The 17,350-nt window shown below is 35.9% G+C and overlaps 1 long non-coding RNA gene across 1 annotated transcript; it reads right to left on the bottom strand.

The window, feature by feature from the left end:
- Window positions 1–12,369: 12,369 nt before the first annotated feature.
- On the bottom strand, window positions 12,370–14,155 carry LOC141482217 (uncharacterized). Its single transcript, XR_012465413.1, has 2 exons — window positions 13,848–14,155; window positions 12,370–13,492 (listed from the first exon to the last, which is right to left on the bottom strand). It is a non-coding gene; the product is annotated as an uncharacterized lncRNA (long non-coding RNA).
- Between the last annotated feature and the right edge of the window lie 3,195 nt (window positions 14,156–17,350).

The raw sequence follows: 17,350 nt of genomic DNA, 5'->3' as shown, positions 1-17,350 counted from the left end.
CTTCGATCGACTTTCCACACGAGTACTTTTATTCATAAAATTGTCCAAGTAACCTTAATTTGTTGAAAAACATTGAAAAATATCTGTCATTTCAAAGTGTTGGGGTGTGGACCATCGGGGGTAGTCCGTTCCTGACTTTGTAGCAAAACAACTGACTCCTGCATGAAAGCTCATCGAAGGAATTCATTTGTTTAGTCAATTACCAAAATTTGGATGATTTTGAATATTCACTTGAAAAGTTATCAAAGAAAAACATTTTTCATTTTGTAACTTCGAGGGCCCGTTACTTGGTAACGGAGGATTTTAGGATATATATATATATATATATATATATATATATATATATATATATATATATATATATATATATATATAAATCAAAAATAAACAATTAGTAGACATAACACTCCAAACCGCGGACACGTGTTTCTGGCTATTGGCCTCATCACATCTATATATATATATATATATATATATATATATATATATATATATATATATATATATATATATATATATATATATATATATGTGTGCGCCTAGCATCCATCTTCAGCCACCCGAGTTGTTCCAAGTATTGTGACACATGCTCACGTCTCCTTACGCCTGTTACGAGTCTTATGCACGAATTATGCAGTTTGTTTTTGAAGTCTCTGCCTGTCATATTTCAAAGTGTCCTGGACCATAAACAGTATCAGCATAGTTGACATGAGATAGTACCCGTGCGTCGCAGAGTAATATTTAATTTTTTTTGTTCAAAAGATTTTCACTCGAGTATACTAATTTTAGATTCATATAAACCTTCCTAAGAAGCTGAGAAACATGTGTAGTGAAACGCAGAGAATTATAGAGGTGACGTCACATTTTGGTAATTGAACCCCATCGATGGAAATGTTAATCAATTCGCTGAAACGATTCTTTGCATTTGGCCTACCGAAGAGCATGACACAAAATTTAGATGGGTTTACAGAGGGACAATATTTACTTGATTCAGTTATCAGAGAGTGCAGATCATGACTCATTTGTTCGAGCGCAATATTGAGTGAATTTTCATCATCGTTGGTGTAACAATGCATGGAAGTGTGAAGAAGGCAGTGTGAGAACTGAGAAGTATATAAAACAAAGAGAATTGGACGTGAAATCGATCCTAGAAGCAGCCTATACATCAATACCGAGGACCAAAAATAGAACAGTTCAGAGAAAAGTACCATGCCTTCAACGTATTTAAGAAAAGACTCACACAAGATAATATCATCAACTTCAAACGTCTGCGTGCGAAAGTAAGGAATCTGAAACTGGAGAGTCAAAGAGAAAGCTGGAAACATTTCACGAGCTCTATGGCCGCAGACACATCACTAGCTGGAATAGGGAAAAAAATCAGAAGCATTTCTGGAGAGAACTTCTGCCCGTCGCCTATTCACATCATCCAGGACCAACATGACATAACAACTCCAGAAGAAATCGCTGAAATTTTTAGTGACCACTTTCAACACATCAACTCATCAAAAAACTATGATTCTACATCTCTTGATATTAAAGAGACATACGAACAAAACAAAATAGATTTTCAGACAGAGAGGTTGTATGATTACAACTCATCTCTCGCTATGGATGAATTCAGGGAAGCGTTAAGCACAGCAAAACTTTCAGCACTGGGCCTGACAAAATCCACTACGAATTCCTAAAACATCTTCCTGAAAAACGAAAGATGAACATTTTACACATTTTCAATGTAGTTTGGTCTACTACAGGAATCTACCCTGAAAGATGGAAAGAGGTTCATATTATTCAAATTCTGAAACCTGGTAAAGATCCCACCTTACCTGAGAGTTATCGCCCAATTTCTCTTACCAGCTGTCTAAGTGAGTTATTGGAGAAAATAGTAAACAACCGTCTAACCTGGTGTTCAGAGAATCGAAACCTTCTCTCCAGATTCCAAGCAGGATTCCGAAAATTTCGTTCTACTTTAGATCCACTGTCTTGTTTGGAACATGAAATACAGTCCAGCTTCGTCAAACAAAAACATCTAACAGCTATATTTTTTGATATTGAAAAAGCTTTAGATCTTACGTGGAGATATAGGGTACTGAGAACTTTGCATGAATGGGGATTCAGAGGCTATCTGCCGCTTTTCCTACAACAGTTTCTCAATGACAGGAAATTCAGGACTAGAATTCAAGAAGCTATATCAAACCCTCGAGATATGGAGAACGGTATACTCCAAGGTTCTACATTGAGTGTCACTCTGTTTGCAATTGCCATAAACGGCATAATAGAAGTAGTAGAAGGTCCAGTGACTGTCCAGTCACTGCTGATGCTGAGGAGAAACTTCAGAACACCATAAATGAGCTTCACAGCAGAGCACACAGTACAGGTCTCAAAATTGTCAGCAAGAAAAACAAAGGCGATTCACCTCTGTAGAAAGCGAAAACTTCATAATAATCCCAACCTTAACATGAATGGAACACCTATACAGTTTGAAAACAAAATAAAATTGTTGGGGATGATATTTGACTCTAAACTGAATTGGGGAGCTCACATAGATAATTTGATGGAAAGATGCCAGAAACCACTGAATTATCATAAAAGCTCTTGCAGGAATCAAATGGGGAGCAGACCATGAAATCCTGCTGAATATTTATCGCAGCCTTATTCTCTCTCGAATTGATTATGGTAGTGTAGTATACTTTTTGGCCAGACCAACACGATTGAAAACTTGGAACAAATTTCAAAATAATTCTCCGAGACTGATAACGGGATGTTTCGGAACGAGTCCTGTAATATCACTCTGTTGTGAGACTGCTTCTCCTCCTCTTGAATTTCGAAGAACGAGACTTCTTGCAAACTATGCTGTGAAAATATACTATCAACCTAACCACCCTAATTATGATATCTTCTTCAATGACAAAATTCATGATTTATTCCTACAAAAACCAACGGCAACCAGACCAACAGGTACACGCATAAAAGAACAACGTATTATTCCAGATTCGAGAGTTTTCACGCTCGCTCCCCCGGAGTTCCCTCCATGGAAACTGGCTGATATATATTGCAATGTTTCGGGAAGTGAAATGAAAAAGTCAGAATTGAATTCACAACAACACAAACTGAACTATTACAATAACATCAGTAAATTTCCAAACTACTGAAAAATATATACTGATGGATCAAAGACCGAGTATGGGGTGGGCTGTGCATTCCTTGTAGATGGACACCTCCATTGCTGGTCAATGCACTCAACAACCAGCGTTTACACAGCAGAATTATTATACGCTATATACCAGTCTTTATTATTCTGTGAATTCGCACGAAACGAAACTCATTTCCCAATTTGTACCGACTCATTGCGTTCCATAAGATCATTCCAAAATAAATTTACTCTTGACCCCCTTGTTAGGAATTGTTCAGGAATTGCCTTTTGATCTTTTTTCTTATAAACATTGAGCATAGCTAGTTCCTTACACAATTGTGTAAGGAAGAAATAGTTAAGATATGCCTTCTGCTCGAGATTTACCGTTCGATTTGTGAGATTTCTCAACAATATACCCAGTGATGAGGTGACTTGGTTTTTTTAAATCTAGAAAGATCATCATCTATGAGTTTGAACATGAGTTTAAGGATATCTGTAATCCAAGGTGCTTTTTTTCCTAGATATTTTGACGGTTTTAGCCGGTGAATGCTTGTTAAAAAGTTCAAGAACTAACTTATTGAATATTCCAACTTTCTGTCGATGTTATCGGAACTATAAATAGGTTGGAAAGTAGTATTATTAGTATTATAAATTTCTATAAAAGATAGTTGAGACAATCGTCGCGATTATCGGAGTGAAATCCGAATACAATAAGATACTTTGTGAGCGAACCCCTCGATGCCAATAACTTTGCAAAACAGAACCTCAATTAGGTACAAAATAAGGTGACAAATTTCATTTGCATCTCCAGTCATAGTAAATTGCTAGGTTTTACCTTTATCGGAAGTAGTCTCTACTGAAATATACATAATGAATTGTGTCAAAAAATATTTAGATGTATCTCAAACGTTATCAACCCGGGCACTAATGTTCCAACATTAACGTTTATGGAAATGAAATAAATTGCACTGCTTTTTAGGAAGGGCTCCAATATAATTCATTGAAATTTTTATCAATCTAATAACACGAATGTTTATAGACTCGCCAGTTACGTGGTCATAGTTCCCATGACACGGTCATTCACACGGAGATTCAACTGAGTAAGAGATATTCCAGGAATCCCTTATCTCGACATGCAGTTAGCATACAGTCAACATTATATTAATTATCATTCTGTGTGTAGCTCTCGTAAGAGACAGTCGTCTCTAGTTCGTAAAATAAATTCTTTCAAAAAAGTTATTTTCTCGTTCCAATCATTTAATTGGCGCAGTCGGTAGGATTGCAGCGTGAAAACGAACTTTTTGCGTCGTGGAGTTTCAACCCCTTCAGCATAAATTCAACAAGAATCCTTCGAGGACCACCCAGAACGAGTGGACAAGGATACGACAGAGCCCCAGAGAAGCTGCAAGGAATCGAAGTCCTTACCCTCTGTGTAAGGACTTCGGCGAAAATATATAGTATCGTTCATTGCGAACAGATTGTCTATTCGAGACGAGTAATTTTAAGTAACTATTCATTGAGAAAAACAATTATTTATTTATGAGTGAAATTGATGATATTTCATCACGATTGAATAGTTTATCATTTCAAGAAAGTTCAGCAAATAATACTGAAAATTTTGATTATACTTTTCAACCCACAATGGTTCCACCAGTTCCGCCCCAACCAACTCGAATAAATTGGAACCTTTTCAAATTTAGAATAAACAATTTAAAAACTTTCGAACAAATTTATCAGTAGATGCGATGCTATAGTTAATGCGTACAATGAGTTTAATGATGATTCACTTAATGAAAACGTTCTTGAATGTATTCAAGAAAAATTGACAGCTAAAGCCGAGTATATGGTTGGTAACAGAACCGAACTTATTACTTGGGACGCCTTAAAATCTGCTCTGAACCAATGTTTTTTAGATAGGAGAGATTTGGACTGTTCAGTTCAAGAATTAACTAGAAGTCGACCCCATAGGGAAGAAGACCTAATGACTTTCCGTAGTAGAATTCAATTAACCAAAAGTAATGTAAAAAAATCTGAAGCAAATGAACTTTAAACGTTCAGGCCAGTCTCCGTATACCTACACAGTAGGTTTAATGGACTGACGCCTATCAGAAAAGAACTACTCCCCTGATAGGCTAATACCACGAATGGCGTTGGATTATATCCGACAGGCGTCAGTTCAGGAATGTTCACAGAAAATTTCCTGCATATGCAATTAGCAATACAACTGAAAGAGCCTACCCTCAATTTTGGAATGGGCACACTTGCAGACCGGTTTCGGGCTCATTAGCCACTCGTCAGTGCAAGATAGTGACCATCATCGACCTTTAGTCAATGATATTCCAGAATTGAAAATTGGAATTCTTTCAGAGTGTTCCATTCCTCTTCCGAAGTTGGAGCGAACATCACAAAATGTCACTCCATCTAGTGGACGAGGTACTACCAACTGCATATCCGTAGTTTGCCCGATTCCTCTGAATAAGGAAGAGGAATCGGGCATTCGAACCAAATTTTCAGAATGAATACTTAAGCGACATAGAAACTAGAAATTTTCTTTTAACAACACAATTCGAAAATCATACTCAGCCGCAATCAATGCATTTTGTAACAATGCAGTGCCTTATGTCGAAGTTACTCACAAAAATAAAACTATCAAACTACTAATCGATACTGGAAGTTCAGAATCGATTATTAAACCATCTATTATTGAAAAATTATTCCCAAACAAAATTTATCATTCAAATACTATTATCGAAACGATTTTAGGAAGTCAGAAAGTAAGGTACCAAGCCTCGATACCTGCTTTTCCATAGTTCAACACAAACTATTGAATTGCTTTCATTTTATTTGATCTCTACGATTACTTTGACGGAGTTTTAGGATTATCAGACTTGATAAATATGCACTTGAATATAGACCTTGTAAATAAGAGACTGATAGGAAAACATGTTGAAATTCCTTTCAAGTTCAGACAGTCTACAGATACGAGTTTTTCTTTCTCTGTCAACCCACAAGAAAGAGTGCTTAAATATCTGCCTGTCACAGTTCCTGAAGGTGAAATTCATACCCTTGAGGGAACACTTGATAATCTTTTCATTCCGCAAATATTGACAACTTCAAAAAATGGTTACGCCCTAATGGAAGTACAAAACCCCACCAATAGAACAATATCAGTGAAATTGATACAAACGCTTCCTGTAAAGAGCTTTCAATCCTCTACCTTCGAAATGTATTCTTACGAAAATTTCGAAAATACAGGGACGTAGTCACCTAAATTGGCAAACGAAATTAATATCGCTGATTTGATACGTACAGACCATATGAACAAGGAAGAAACAAATGCTATACTGAGTTTCTGTAAAGAATTTTCAGACTTATTTTTGAAACCTGGAGATAAATTAACATTCACCTCCAAAGTCAAACACGAAATCAAGACCACAGATGAAATACCCATACATACCAGATCATACAGGTATCCATACGTTCATAAGAGCGAAGTTCAGCGTCAAATAAAAGACATGCTACAAAAAAATATGATACGACCAAGTTGTAGTCCCTGGTCTTCCCCAGTTTGGATAGTTCCAAAAAAGATGGATGCTTCCGGGAAGCCAAAATGGCGTGTGATAGTCGACTGTCGAAAACTTGATAAAACCATAAGTGATCGTTACCCACTCCCATACATAAACGACATTTTAGATAAACTGGGACGAGCTCAGTACTTTAGCACCCTCGATTTGGCACGCAGTTTTCATCAAATCGAGATGGCCGAAAATTCAATCCAAAAAACGGCTTTTAATGTAGAGCACGGACACTACGAGTACCTACTTCCGTATGGCCTTAAGAACGGTCCATCAAGTCTTCAGCGCGTATTAGACGAGGTTCTGAAAGACCTACCATGATTTACATGGACGATATAATTATTTTCAGCACGGGACTCTAAGAACACATCCAAAAATTAAAATTGGTCTTCTCTAAATTACGAGAGGCACAATTTGAGATCCAACTGGACAAATCGGAGTTTCTCAGAAAAGAGGTATGATAAATATTATTAGAAAAATCGAAAATTGGTTATTCGGTACTCTTGATGCTGATGATGGTAAACGATACGACCAAAGTATCGCTATATTAGAACGTAACCAAGAAAATTTGATTATTGAGGTAAACATGTAAATCTCTCTGTCCAAAAAATTAATCAATCACTATAATAAAATTATCCAAATTTTGAATTCAAATCAAGAAATATTTGAAAACAGTCTGAAAACATTTCTAGTTGCAGTCCAAAAAACCATTGGCGACCTGACGAATTACATTAGTTTTCAGGGAATAGTTTCACAAATAACCCTTGACTGCCAAAATGTCATTACTTTTATTGATAATTTAGAAGATGCTATCACATTTGCGAAGTTGAATTCCTTACATAATTCAATAATACCTAGTTCTGAACTGAAAGAAATAATAAATTATTCTACTCTGATTCAAAAATCCCAAAATTTGAAATGATGTTGACATATAAATTTTTCGGTGCACAAGTAACTTTTTTGAAAGACAGATTAATTTTCGCAATACACGTTCTTATTGTCGGAAACGAAGTTCTTACATTTTTCCACCTTTATCCTATCCAAAATCACAGTATTTTTATCCCAAAATACCCATATTTGGCACCAGCAAACCACAATATCCAGTTCGAAGACAGTCCGTGCCCAGTATTAGAGAAAACGTATTATTGTCCAGAAGATTAATTTTCCAATGCACATCCCACCTGATCGAAGTCAAAGTCGCCGATAATTGTCAGCCTCTTCCAATCAATATGGCAGAGTCGATTATCGAACAAATCACTCAAGAAGAAATCCTGGTAATTCCGATACAGAGCGAGAGAATATTTCTTAAATGTGAAACCGACCAATATTTGGAAATAAAAGCGCCAACCCTAGTCAAGATCCCGAAAAATTGCCAAATTGAAGTGAGAAACAAGATTTTCACTAACAACGTGAAAATAGGAACAGGCAAGCCACTCATCTTACCTAAAATTGAAATGAAAAATATCAAGAAGTTAACAATATATAAAACACAAAATTTCTCGAGACTAAATTTTGAAGAACTCTACGAAATTAACAATATAGTGGACCGATTGAAACCAATCCACAAATTTAACATCTCCGAAAATAACACTACCATTTTTGGCGTTTTTGCAGGAGTTACTATCACAATACTTGTCCTGATATTGGCAGCTTTTAAGGAAAATTGGATTGAAACCCTTATATTGGGATGCTATTGCATCAAAACACCCCAAAAAGAAACTACCAATAACGAAGATATGGTTCCAAGCCGCCAAAATAATTCCATTATTATTTCGGCCTGAAGAGGGAGGAGTAACGTGGTCATAGTTCCCATGACATTCCTATTCACACGGAGATTCAGCTGAGTAAGAGATATTCCAGGAAATCCTTATCTCGACATGCAGTCAGCATCCAGTTAACATTATATTAATTATCATTCTGTTTGTAGCTCTCGTAAGAGACAGTCGTCTCTAGTTTGTAAAATAAATTTATTTTTAAAAAGTGATTTTCTTGTTTCAATCATTTAATTCGCTCAAAAATGGCACTAACGACTGTTACGTTATATTTTATATTCATATATTTCACATAGAGTCAAGGGAAACTTTCTTCAAACGTAATTTTCAGAAACGTTTCCATTTTTTTCTACTGAAAATATATCGAAAGAATTGGCGCATCGTTAATTTCGAATTCAAGAAAAAAATCTAGAAACATTGACAACTCATCTTTCAGTCCAGACGACTTCAATATATTCTTCAGTACAATTGCTAACAATATTATAAAAACAATACCAAGTTCTTCTCTTACTACTTCTGATCTTTTGAGAAATTTACCATCTCCAAAATCAAGTTTCTTCTTAGCCCCAACCACTCTAGACGAGGTCTTGTCAGCTATATCTAAAAAAAAAAAACATTTCAGAAGATGCTTTCGAAATAAATGCATAACTTATCAAAGAAATATCGGACATTTTGCTTGAACTATTGGTTGTGCCAATAAATAAGTGTTTTTTAAATTGCATTTTCCCAGATTTATTCAAAATCTCAAGAGTTTTGCCTTTTCCGAAAAAACAACCTTGAAACTATGGACAACTTTTGCCCAATCTCAATTTCTAAAATTACAGAAATTTTTCTCAAAGGAAGGTTAACACCCAATTTTGAAAAGAATAACTTCCTCGCCAACACTCAATTTGGTTTCCGCCAGAACAAATACACAATAAGGGCACAAGTGAAGGTCGTGGGGGACATTTGGGGGACATTGTCGATGGCCTTGAAAAAAAACCACATTCCATCTTTTCTATGTGCGATTTGTCGAAGGCGTTCGACTGTGTCACACACGACTTACTGTTAGAAAAGTTATCTTATTATGGGGTTAGAGGAATACCACTCGAATTGATGTCATCGTATTTAACAAATAGGCAACAACTGGCCAGAATGAAAAATAATTCATCCGAGCTCAGGACAGTGAAACATGGAGTTCCACAGGAATCGGTCCTTGGTCCTTTGCTTTTTATCATTTACATAAATGACATTTGTCAGCAAATGCTGCAGGATACAGCCACCATTCTTTCCGCTGAGCATACGTCACTTACCAATAGTTCGTCAGATTTTTATAGCCTCAAAATTCTTGCTGACAATTCGATTGACCTTACTAGAAACTGCAAACTCCCTACAAATAAATCATATCCAGTAACAATAAATGCACATCAGGAGAACACTGTAAACTTCTTGGTATTACAATCGATGACACTCTCAGCTGACACTATCATACTCAAAAACTGAACAGCGAGCTTTCCATTACAATATTTCCCTTAAGAAGATTTGTTTCACTCGCGTATTAGCTATGGAACCATTCTATGGGGAAATTCCAGCAATGTGCTAAACATCTTCAGATCACCGAAGAAAGCTATTCGTCTTCTGGCTGGAGTCGGACTGAGAGAACACTGTCGTCTTCTCCTTACTGACATGAAAATAATGACACTACCATGCCACATATATCAAACCGTTTGTGAAATACACTCAAACAAAGGAAACTGTTTCGTCAGATCTTCACATATACGACACGAGATCAGAAAACCAAATAGCACTAAAACGTTTCAGGCTGAATAAGTCAAAGTCAAAGTCCCTCAATTTGAAACTTTATAACAAGTTGAGCTCAGAAGTGCGTTCCCTGAATGATATACATTTTAAAGCTAATGTGAAATGTCTACTCCTAAAAAATTGTTTTTATAGTGTAGAAGAATTTTCAAATTATTCTTTTGAATGTAATTAAAAAAAATGTTTTTGTGAATGACCTGATTGTTTTCACATTTTCACATATCGTCGGTCTAGACGTGATACCTCGCAACTACAAAACACTGATTATTAAGGAAACAAAGAAATTTAATTATTTCTATAGAAATAATAATCTGCGATAAGTTATAATGTCAGTATTTCATAAAATTATGATCTTTTATGTTCTAAGAATCAATTATGATTGTAATATTATTTCTATACAAAAAATGCCGTAAAGTTTAATTTTTTCTCCGCCGGAGCTTTAGTTTTCACTTTTCCGCCAGCGGAGGGAAATGTGTTATCATAGCAACAGAGATATAAATAAGAAAACAAGCGTCAACAACTCAAGATTCATTAAATCAAAAACAAAACTAAAACTTTTATTCATCATTCGAATGAATATTGAATATACAATGCGAAATTTTTGCATTTTGAAAATTAAACCCGCACAATACCGAGGGACGATGCTGTTACAAAAAAAGTCACACCTACTCATGAGGCAAATTATCATAAAATAAGTGACAATCACTTGGTAAAACACTTTTTATTTGTTGTAGGTGCAACCACTTTTGTTTTTTGATGGGTAATCTATTTTGATGAAGCTGAGGAAAAGATAGTAAAGGATTTACTCCATTTCGTTTTTGCCTAATCGGCAAGTCGGTATAGTCTTGATCAAAATCTAATTTTACTTGTATGATTCCATCAGGTGTATACTTTATTGCTTTTATATCCGTAACATGAGGATCACCTACTGATTTCCCAGGTCGTATTGACGGGTATACCATGTTCATCCCGTAATTCTTACAAAATGATTACTCGAGACTTTTTACTTCGTATGGATGTGGAGTGCGTCTAGCTTCAAGAGTTAACCAAACATAGTCACTAGGCAGGTAGATGTGTTTGTTTCTTTTTTTTTCAATAGTAGCATGGACTGAATCGGCCTCCATTTGTGTATGGCCTTTTTCAAGGAATTTTTGTGTGACTCTTATTTCTTTATCAACACTAAATGCTAGAAGGACATTTGAGAGGGTAGCGTTCCTGTTTTGGTAAGTACAGCCATCGCTCCAAATAATAATAGGTGTTTTATTTTCGTCCACCATGCTACCTATAAAATCAATCAGGCAACTTGCGAAAGTGTTAGCAGTTAAGTCCGCTTCGGTTTCATCGAACCAGTAACATCGACAGTGACGGCTGTTTATGTTAAATACAGTAAAGTTGTGCAGACATAATTTTGTCTTGTAATACAACGCTGATGCGTTTAAGCTGGAACAAATTTTGACAGACTGCAAATCCATTGTGAGCACAACAAATTTCCCTTCTTCTCATACCTTCTTATCCTCATCCTTAGCTTCTCTGGCTCTGTCCTTCCTTGCTAGATGTGTTTGGTAGATTTCTACTTTAATATTTTGTGTTTCGTATCCAATGCACAAATCGCAACGATCCATTTTTGGAGGCTGAAAAGAAATATTTTTCTCCTTTACGACCATATCAAATGTGAAACGGCTAACTGGCACCTGGATTGTATTAGAGGTTTGGCACTTTTTTATGTACTCTCTGTAAATATCACTCATATTATTATTTCCAAATGTTGGCTCCAGGTATACTTTAGAAGTTGACTGACGACAATAATGAGAGGTCAACTTGGGCAATTCATCTGAAAATTTGCTCACCCCATCCCTATCTGCCTTAGCTTTACATCTTGATTTACGATTTTCATTCTCTTCCGCCATAGATTCAGACATGCCTCTGCTTGCATTCTTAAACCAATTCAACACCACCCATTCTTTTAAACCGAGTGTTGAAAGATACATGTTTTTGCAAACTTTCATTATTTTGCCATTTCGAGTTTGTAGCCTATATTGGAGATTGTTATTTCGTCTACGGTTTTCAACAGTGGCTGCAGTTTGTCTTTTTGGAGGTACTCCAGATACAAGAGATGTGACGTATACTTTTTTTGGTCCCAACTAATTTTTTTTCAAAAAAAAGTTAAACATTTTTTCTCTGTCTTTTTGGCTAATCTTCTGGCAATCTTTTTTTGTTTTTTCACAATGTATCGACTTGCATGTTGGTCCTATTTTTCTTACTGACTTTGGCGCCCCCCTCATTCCTTTTTCACCTTTAGGTTTTGTCCAGCCCGTATACGCTTCTCCAAGTTCCCTTCTTCTTTTATTCTCAAAATCCATCCACTCTTTAGGATCTGCAATCTTTTTTCGCTTTTTATTTACCCTTTCGTTATTTTCCCCGGTTACCCGTGTCTCTTCGTTTGTAATAATTTGGCCTTCATCTATGTCACTTTCATTTTCAGACTCTGGAAGCCAATTAAGATCATCTTCATTGATCTCAGTGTCTCTGTCTACCGGTAATTGATGCGGAAAAGTTATGTCCTGCAATTCCTGATTGTCTTCTAGAGTTGGGTTGTAATCTAAAGAGTTACTGTTATTATTTGAACTTTGGCTTTCAGTGGCTGGTGGTAGGTACATTGTCGTGGTTCACTTCATCTATACTAGTGGTAGATTTATCTCGAGTTTCTAAAGAATCAACATGTTCAAAAAGTTTCTTTTCGTTTATCAAGGCTGGCTGGTAAGCCGAAGCTATCAATTCCCAAAGTTCTTTGTCTTTCCAATTGGAAAGTCAATAGTATTTGACAATAATTCAGGCAATAATTCAGGCAATTCATTACTTGTGGCCGCTAGAAGTTCTCCAGAAAAATTTCCAGCTTGTTGTAATTCTTCTGAATTTGGACATGTTGTCTTATTTTCCTGAATACCATTTGGTGGTAGAAAATAATATTCTGACGATGAATTTTCGCAAAATCCTTCATTTTGAGACACCTCAGTGTTTTCATCAGACTCGGAACTGCCATCAGATTTATTTGAATGACTATGGTCTGATAAGTTAGGTACATCTAAATTGGTAATATTGCCCAAGGGTGTTCCGGATTGGAGATCAAGTGCTGTTGAAAGGCTTTGGTATTTTAAATCACAGACGATATTTCGTTGACTCAGTTGTACCAGTAAATGCCCACGTATGAGTCTTGTTGCCTACAAAATACAAGTTCGTAAGCAAAGTAAAGGTATAGGTAGGTACTAACTACTACACCTACATTTTTTCATTTTATCAATTAATAAAAAAACATAAAACAGATTATGAAATTCAGTGTGAACACGTGTCTGCATGCTACAAGCACGAATCCAAAATTATCTACTATCGCAAATGGTTGATGGAGGTACCTCGTGAATGCAGATTCAGAATAATTAACAAAATTTGTTCTGACTACTGATATTTTTTTAAAAAATCACACATTATAATAAAATTGGAACTATATAAGTCACTTTTACTAATTAAAATAAATTAATAGCTAACTAGTTTCCACATAATTAGAGAAAATGCACTTACTTGCACACTAAATTGTTTCTTAGACGCCATCTTAGAAATAAGTTACGTAGTCTCACCAGTTAATTTTGAAGAGAAACATTTACGAGTTATTAAAGTTGCATAGTTACGAGGTCCCACCAGACCTAATTTATAGTTGTGTTACTAGATGTCACTACAATTTAAATTTCGTATTATTCCGACTCGTACATCTACATGGTCTCACAATTAGGTCCGCAACATTTATAGCAGTAGAACTACGTCAAAAATCAAAAATCCCTAAACTATCAGTTACGAGGTATAACATCTAGACCGACGATATCGGCTCTCAATATTTTTTGTACTATGTGACGAGCTGTGAACCACTGTGTGAAATAGCCAATAAAGTCTATCTAAATAGCCAATAAAGTGTGACTAATATGAATTTGAACAATACAAAATTAGTATCTATGAACAGGCAACCGCCAATACTGTCTTACTCATCTGAGGTTGCAAACAAATGTAACGCATTAGAGGAGTGGATTATAAAATCTGTGTTATTCAAATGCATAATATTTCTATGCTGATGTTTCATAATAATTCCTACTGTTAGATTACCAGAATTTCAAACACCAGAGGGGCAATAATAGCTGAAACTTTGATGAACTGTATTTTAAATCAAAAACATGTATTACTCACGAAAGGACATCTGTCGGTTGTGACTCATTTGGAATCATAAAATGTTTTTCATCTTTTGGAATCTTTTCAATTCGAATAGAAATCATTAAGCCCGTACATTCATCTTTACTTTATTTTCCATCAAACTGTTGATACGACTCTTTCATTCCAAAAAAAGTCTCTCCTTACTAACGAAATTTGAACGCTATCCTCCATGTAATTTGTGCACAATCATACAGTATGATTACCATCTTCATTCAGGTTTTAAGACCGCCCTGCAGTTGTAGGATGCAATTCCAAACTACGACGGCCTTCAAACCCGAATGAAGATAGAACACTGAAAATGTCGGCCGCGAAAGCCTTGATCAATTTATCAAACAGTATGAGTCACATTTAGATTCCATTGAAAGTTTGAGATGAAGAAGTCAAATCATTGAAAATGGTTCATATGAAAATCATCAAATCAAAATTATCGTATCAAAATTGTATCAAAATAATTTTTTAAGATATTGATAGGACGGTTGCCCGGCTGGGTTGATGTGGGTGCTTTGCTCTACTCACTCAATCGACCGCTGTGTGAACCGGTGGATCAAGCCGCAAGGCCAGACGATCAATTTTCACTTCCTATCATCCAACCCGTGCGTGGATAAACACGTTGGAAGGTAACACCTCACACTAGTTTTGACTTTTGAGAATTGTCGTTCGTATGGGGGCGACAGCTGGTTAACAGTTTTCAAACAGATTTTTTGAACAGATTCAAACATATCAAAGAATGTAAACTTTCACGGCTGAACCTACATACACAATTTCAGGCTTCGAAAATATATCGATATCAAGAAACAGTTATGAAAAGCGACCTTCATTCTATGAACGCGCCCTTTTCTTCAGAAACTGGCGCCCTAGCTAGAATACCCAAAAATTCTTACTCATTGCATATCTACAACATAAAACAAACCTACATACGAAATTTCAGCCTTCGAAAACATAGCGATACGGATAAACAATGATGAAAAGGTAATTTTTTTAATAAAGCACAAGCACAAAAAATCCTTAAGGTGCTCTCAAAGCGGTGCCTGTACGAAAGTAGCGATTCACATTGGATTTGAATCGCTGGAGATAAAATCCATTTGGAAATACGTTCTCAGGAAGTTTATTTCATATAAACAGTTCCATCGCAGTTCTCCAGATGGAAGAGTTCTTGAACAGTGAAGTTTGTACTGAATTGAACCTCAAAAAGATAAGCAGTCACAGTCCGTCGCGTATTTCTGATATGTGAACGATCCCAATTTACCCCTACGAGGGATGCTTCAGTTGAAATATTCAAAAATGTTTCCTTAGTGTGCATTTAAAACCTGAGAAACACTTATAGACCAAATTTTAGCTTTCTAGGACTCACCAGTACGGAGAAACAGAAATGTATGTGTGTTGAGTGACTTTCGCATTTATGAGTATAGATTAGTGGGCGTACCTGGGTTTCTCTCAATTGGATTACCTGACCTTGTTTGTGCACCTTCTAGAACAGGTAGCCAGAGTTTATTGTCGTTCATTGTTTCTTATTTTCTATTGAAAGTATCCCTGTGTTTTTGAATTTCTATCGCTTTTCAACACACCCATGGATAGTAATTTTGAGTTTTATCGAGTATCACTGTATCTTCAAATGAGATAATCTGATTGCCTTATTTGCTGAGAGCATGTTAGGCTACAACTGATTTGTCGTTTGGTAGTTTGATGGTTTTTGATACAGTTATCTTTAAAATACAAATTGTTATCCATTAAAAAATTTGTATTTCATCTTTCCTGGAATTTTTATTCGGTACTTTGATGAGCTGTCGCGAATGATAGGAAGCGTTGACATGAACTATTTCACTATTCGCATCCAAATTATTTAGGATCGATACGTTTTTAAACGTATCGATCCTAAATAAAGCTTCTATGTTCTTATGATAGTCAACATTGCAGTCGTTTCCATCCTTTACTTCCTCCGCAATGCACAATGATTAGTTGCCATCCTTTGTTTGCAGGCATGTTAAGCGTACACATTCTCGAACCATCAGTCCACCCTTTCGTAACTGTGTCGTGAGTGTCATACCAAGTTTCGTTCAAATAGAAAATGTCCCGTTGTTCTTCTCTATATTCAATTATTTGTTAGGTAATTCCACCATTCCTCTGCTTTCCATAACTGCTGGACGTTTGTTTATTATTTTAAATATAAATCCTAGTTTCCTTATCCATTATTGAAGAGTTTTGTCACAGCAGCTCACATTATGGCCGGAAGTATTCAATTTTTTCCTTATTATTTCAGTTGTAGGAATCTCATTGCTTTTGTAACAGTCTTATATTGTTTTCTTCAATGATTTTATTAGACGAACATCTAAAGGTTTTGGTAATCCAGTATCACATCGCGTCTTGCATTCATTAGGTTTTATGATGCACTGATTGGAACCTTTGGTGTAGTAATGAATATTTTGGAGTTTCTTTCCCAACACCAAATCGGTATTTTTAACACCTCGACACGTGTTTCGATCACCAAGTGATCATCTCCAAAGAGGAAGATTAAAACAGATCAAAACCACTTTTAACCTTCCTCTTGAAGATGATCACTTGGTGATCGAAACACGTGTCGAGGTGTTAAAAATAACAATTTGGTGTTGGGGAAAGAAACTCCAGTAATATTCATTAGGTTTGTTTTTGACTATTTTACTTACAGGTGAGAAAGGAATTTCAGTCAAATCTGATGTTGCTTGTAATAGTTTGTTTCCATCGAAACCAAACTTGAGAAGTAAATTCTTATCTGCATTGAAACATAGTGTCTGTGTTTCAATATTCAAATGCACCCGAATCTTATTCACTGGTATCTGTTTTTCGCAGTG

Source organism: Leptinotarsa decemlineata, unplaced genomic scaffold, assembly GCF_025532065.1.
Source record: "Leptinotarsa decemlineata unplaced genomic scaffold, Ldec_3_MD MMD2_tig00000882_RagTag_RagTag, whole genome shotgun sequence".
In the NCBI taxonomy this organism is placed as follows: domain Eukaryota; kingdom Metazoa; phylum Arthropoda; class Insecta; order Coleoptera; family Chrysomelidae; genus Leptinotarsa; species Leptinotarsa decemlineata.
This window is presented reverse-complemented; position numbering and strand designations above follow the sequence as displayed.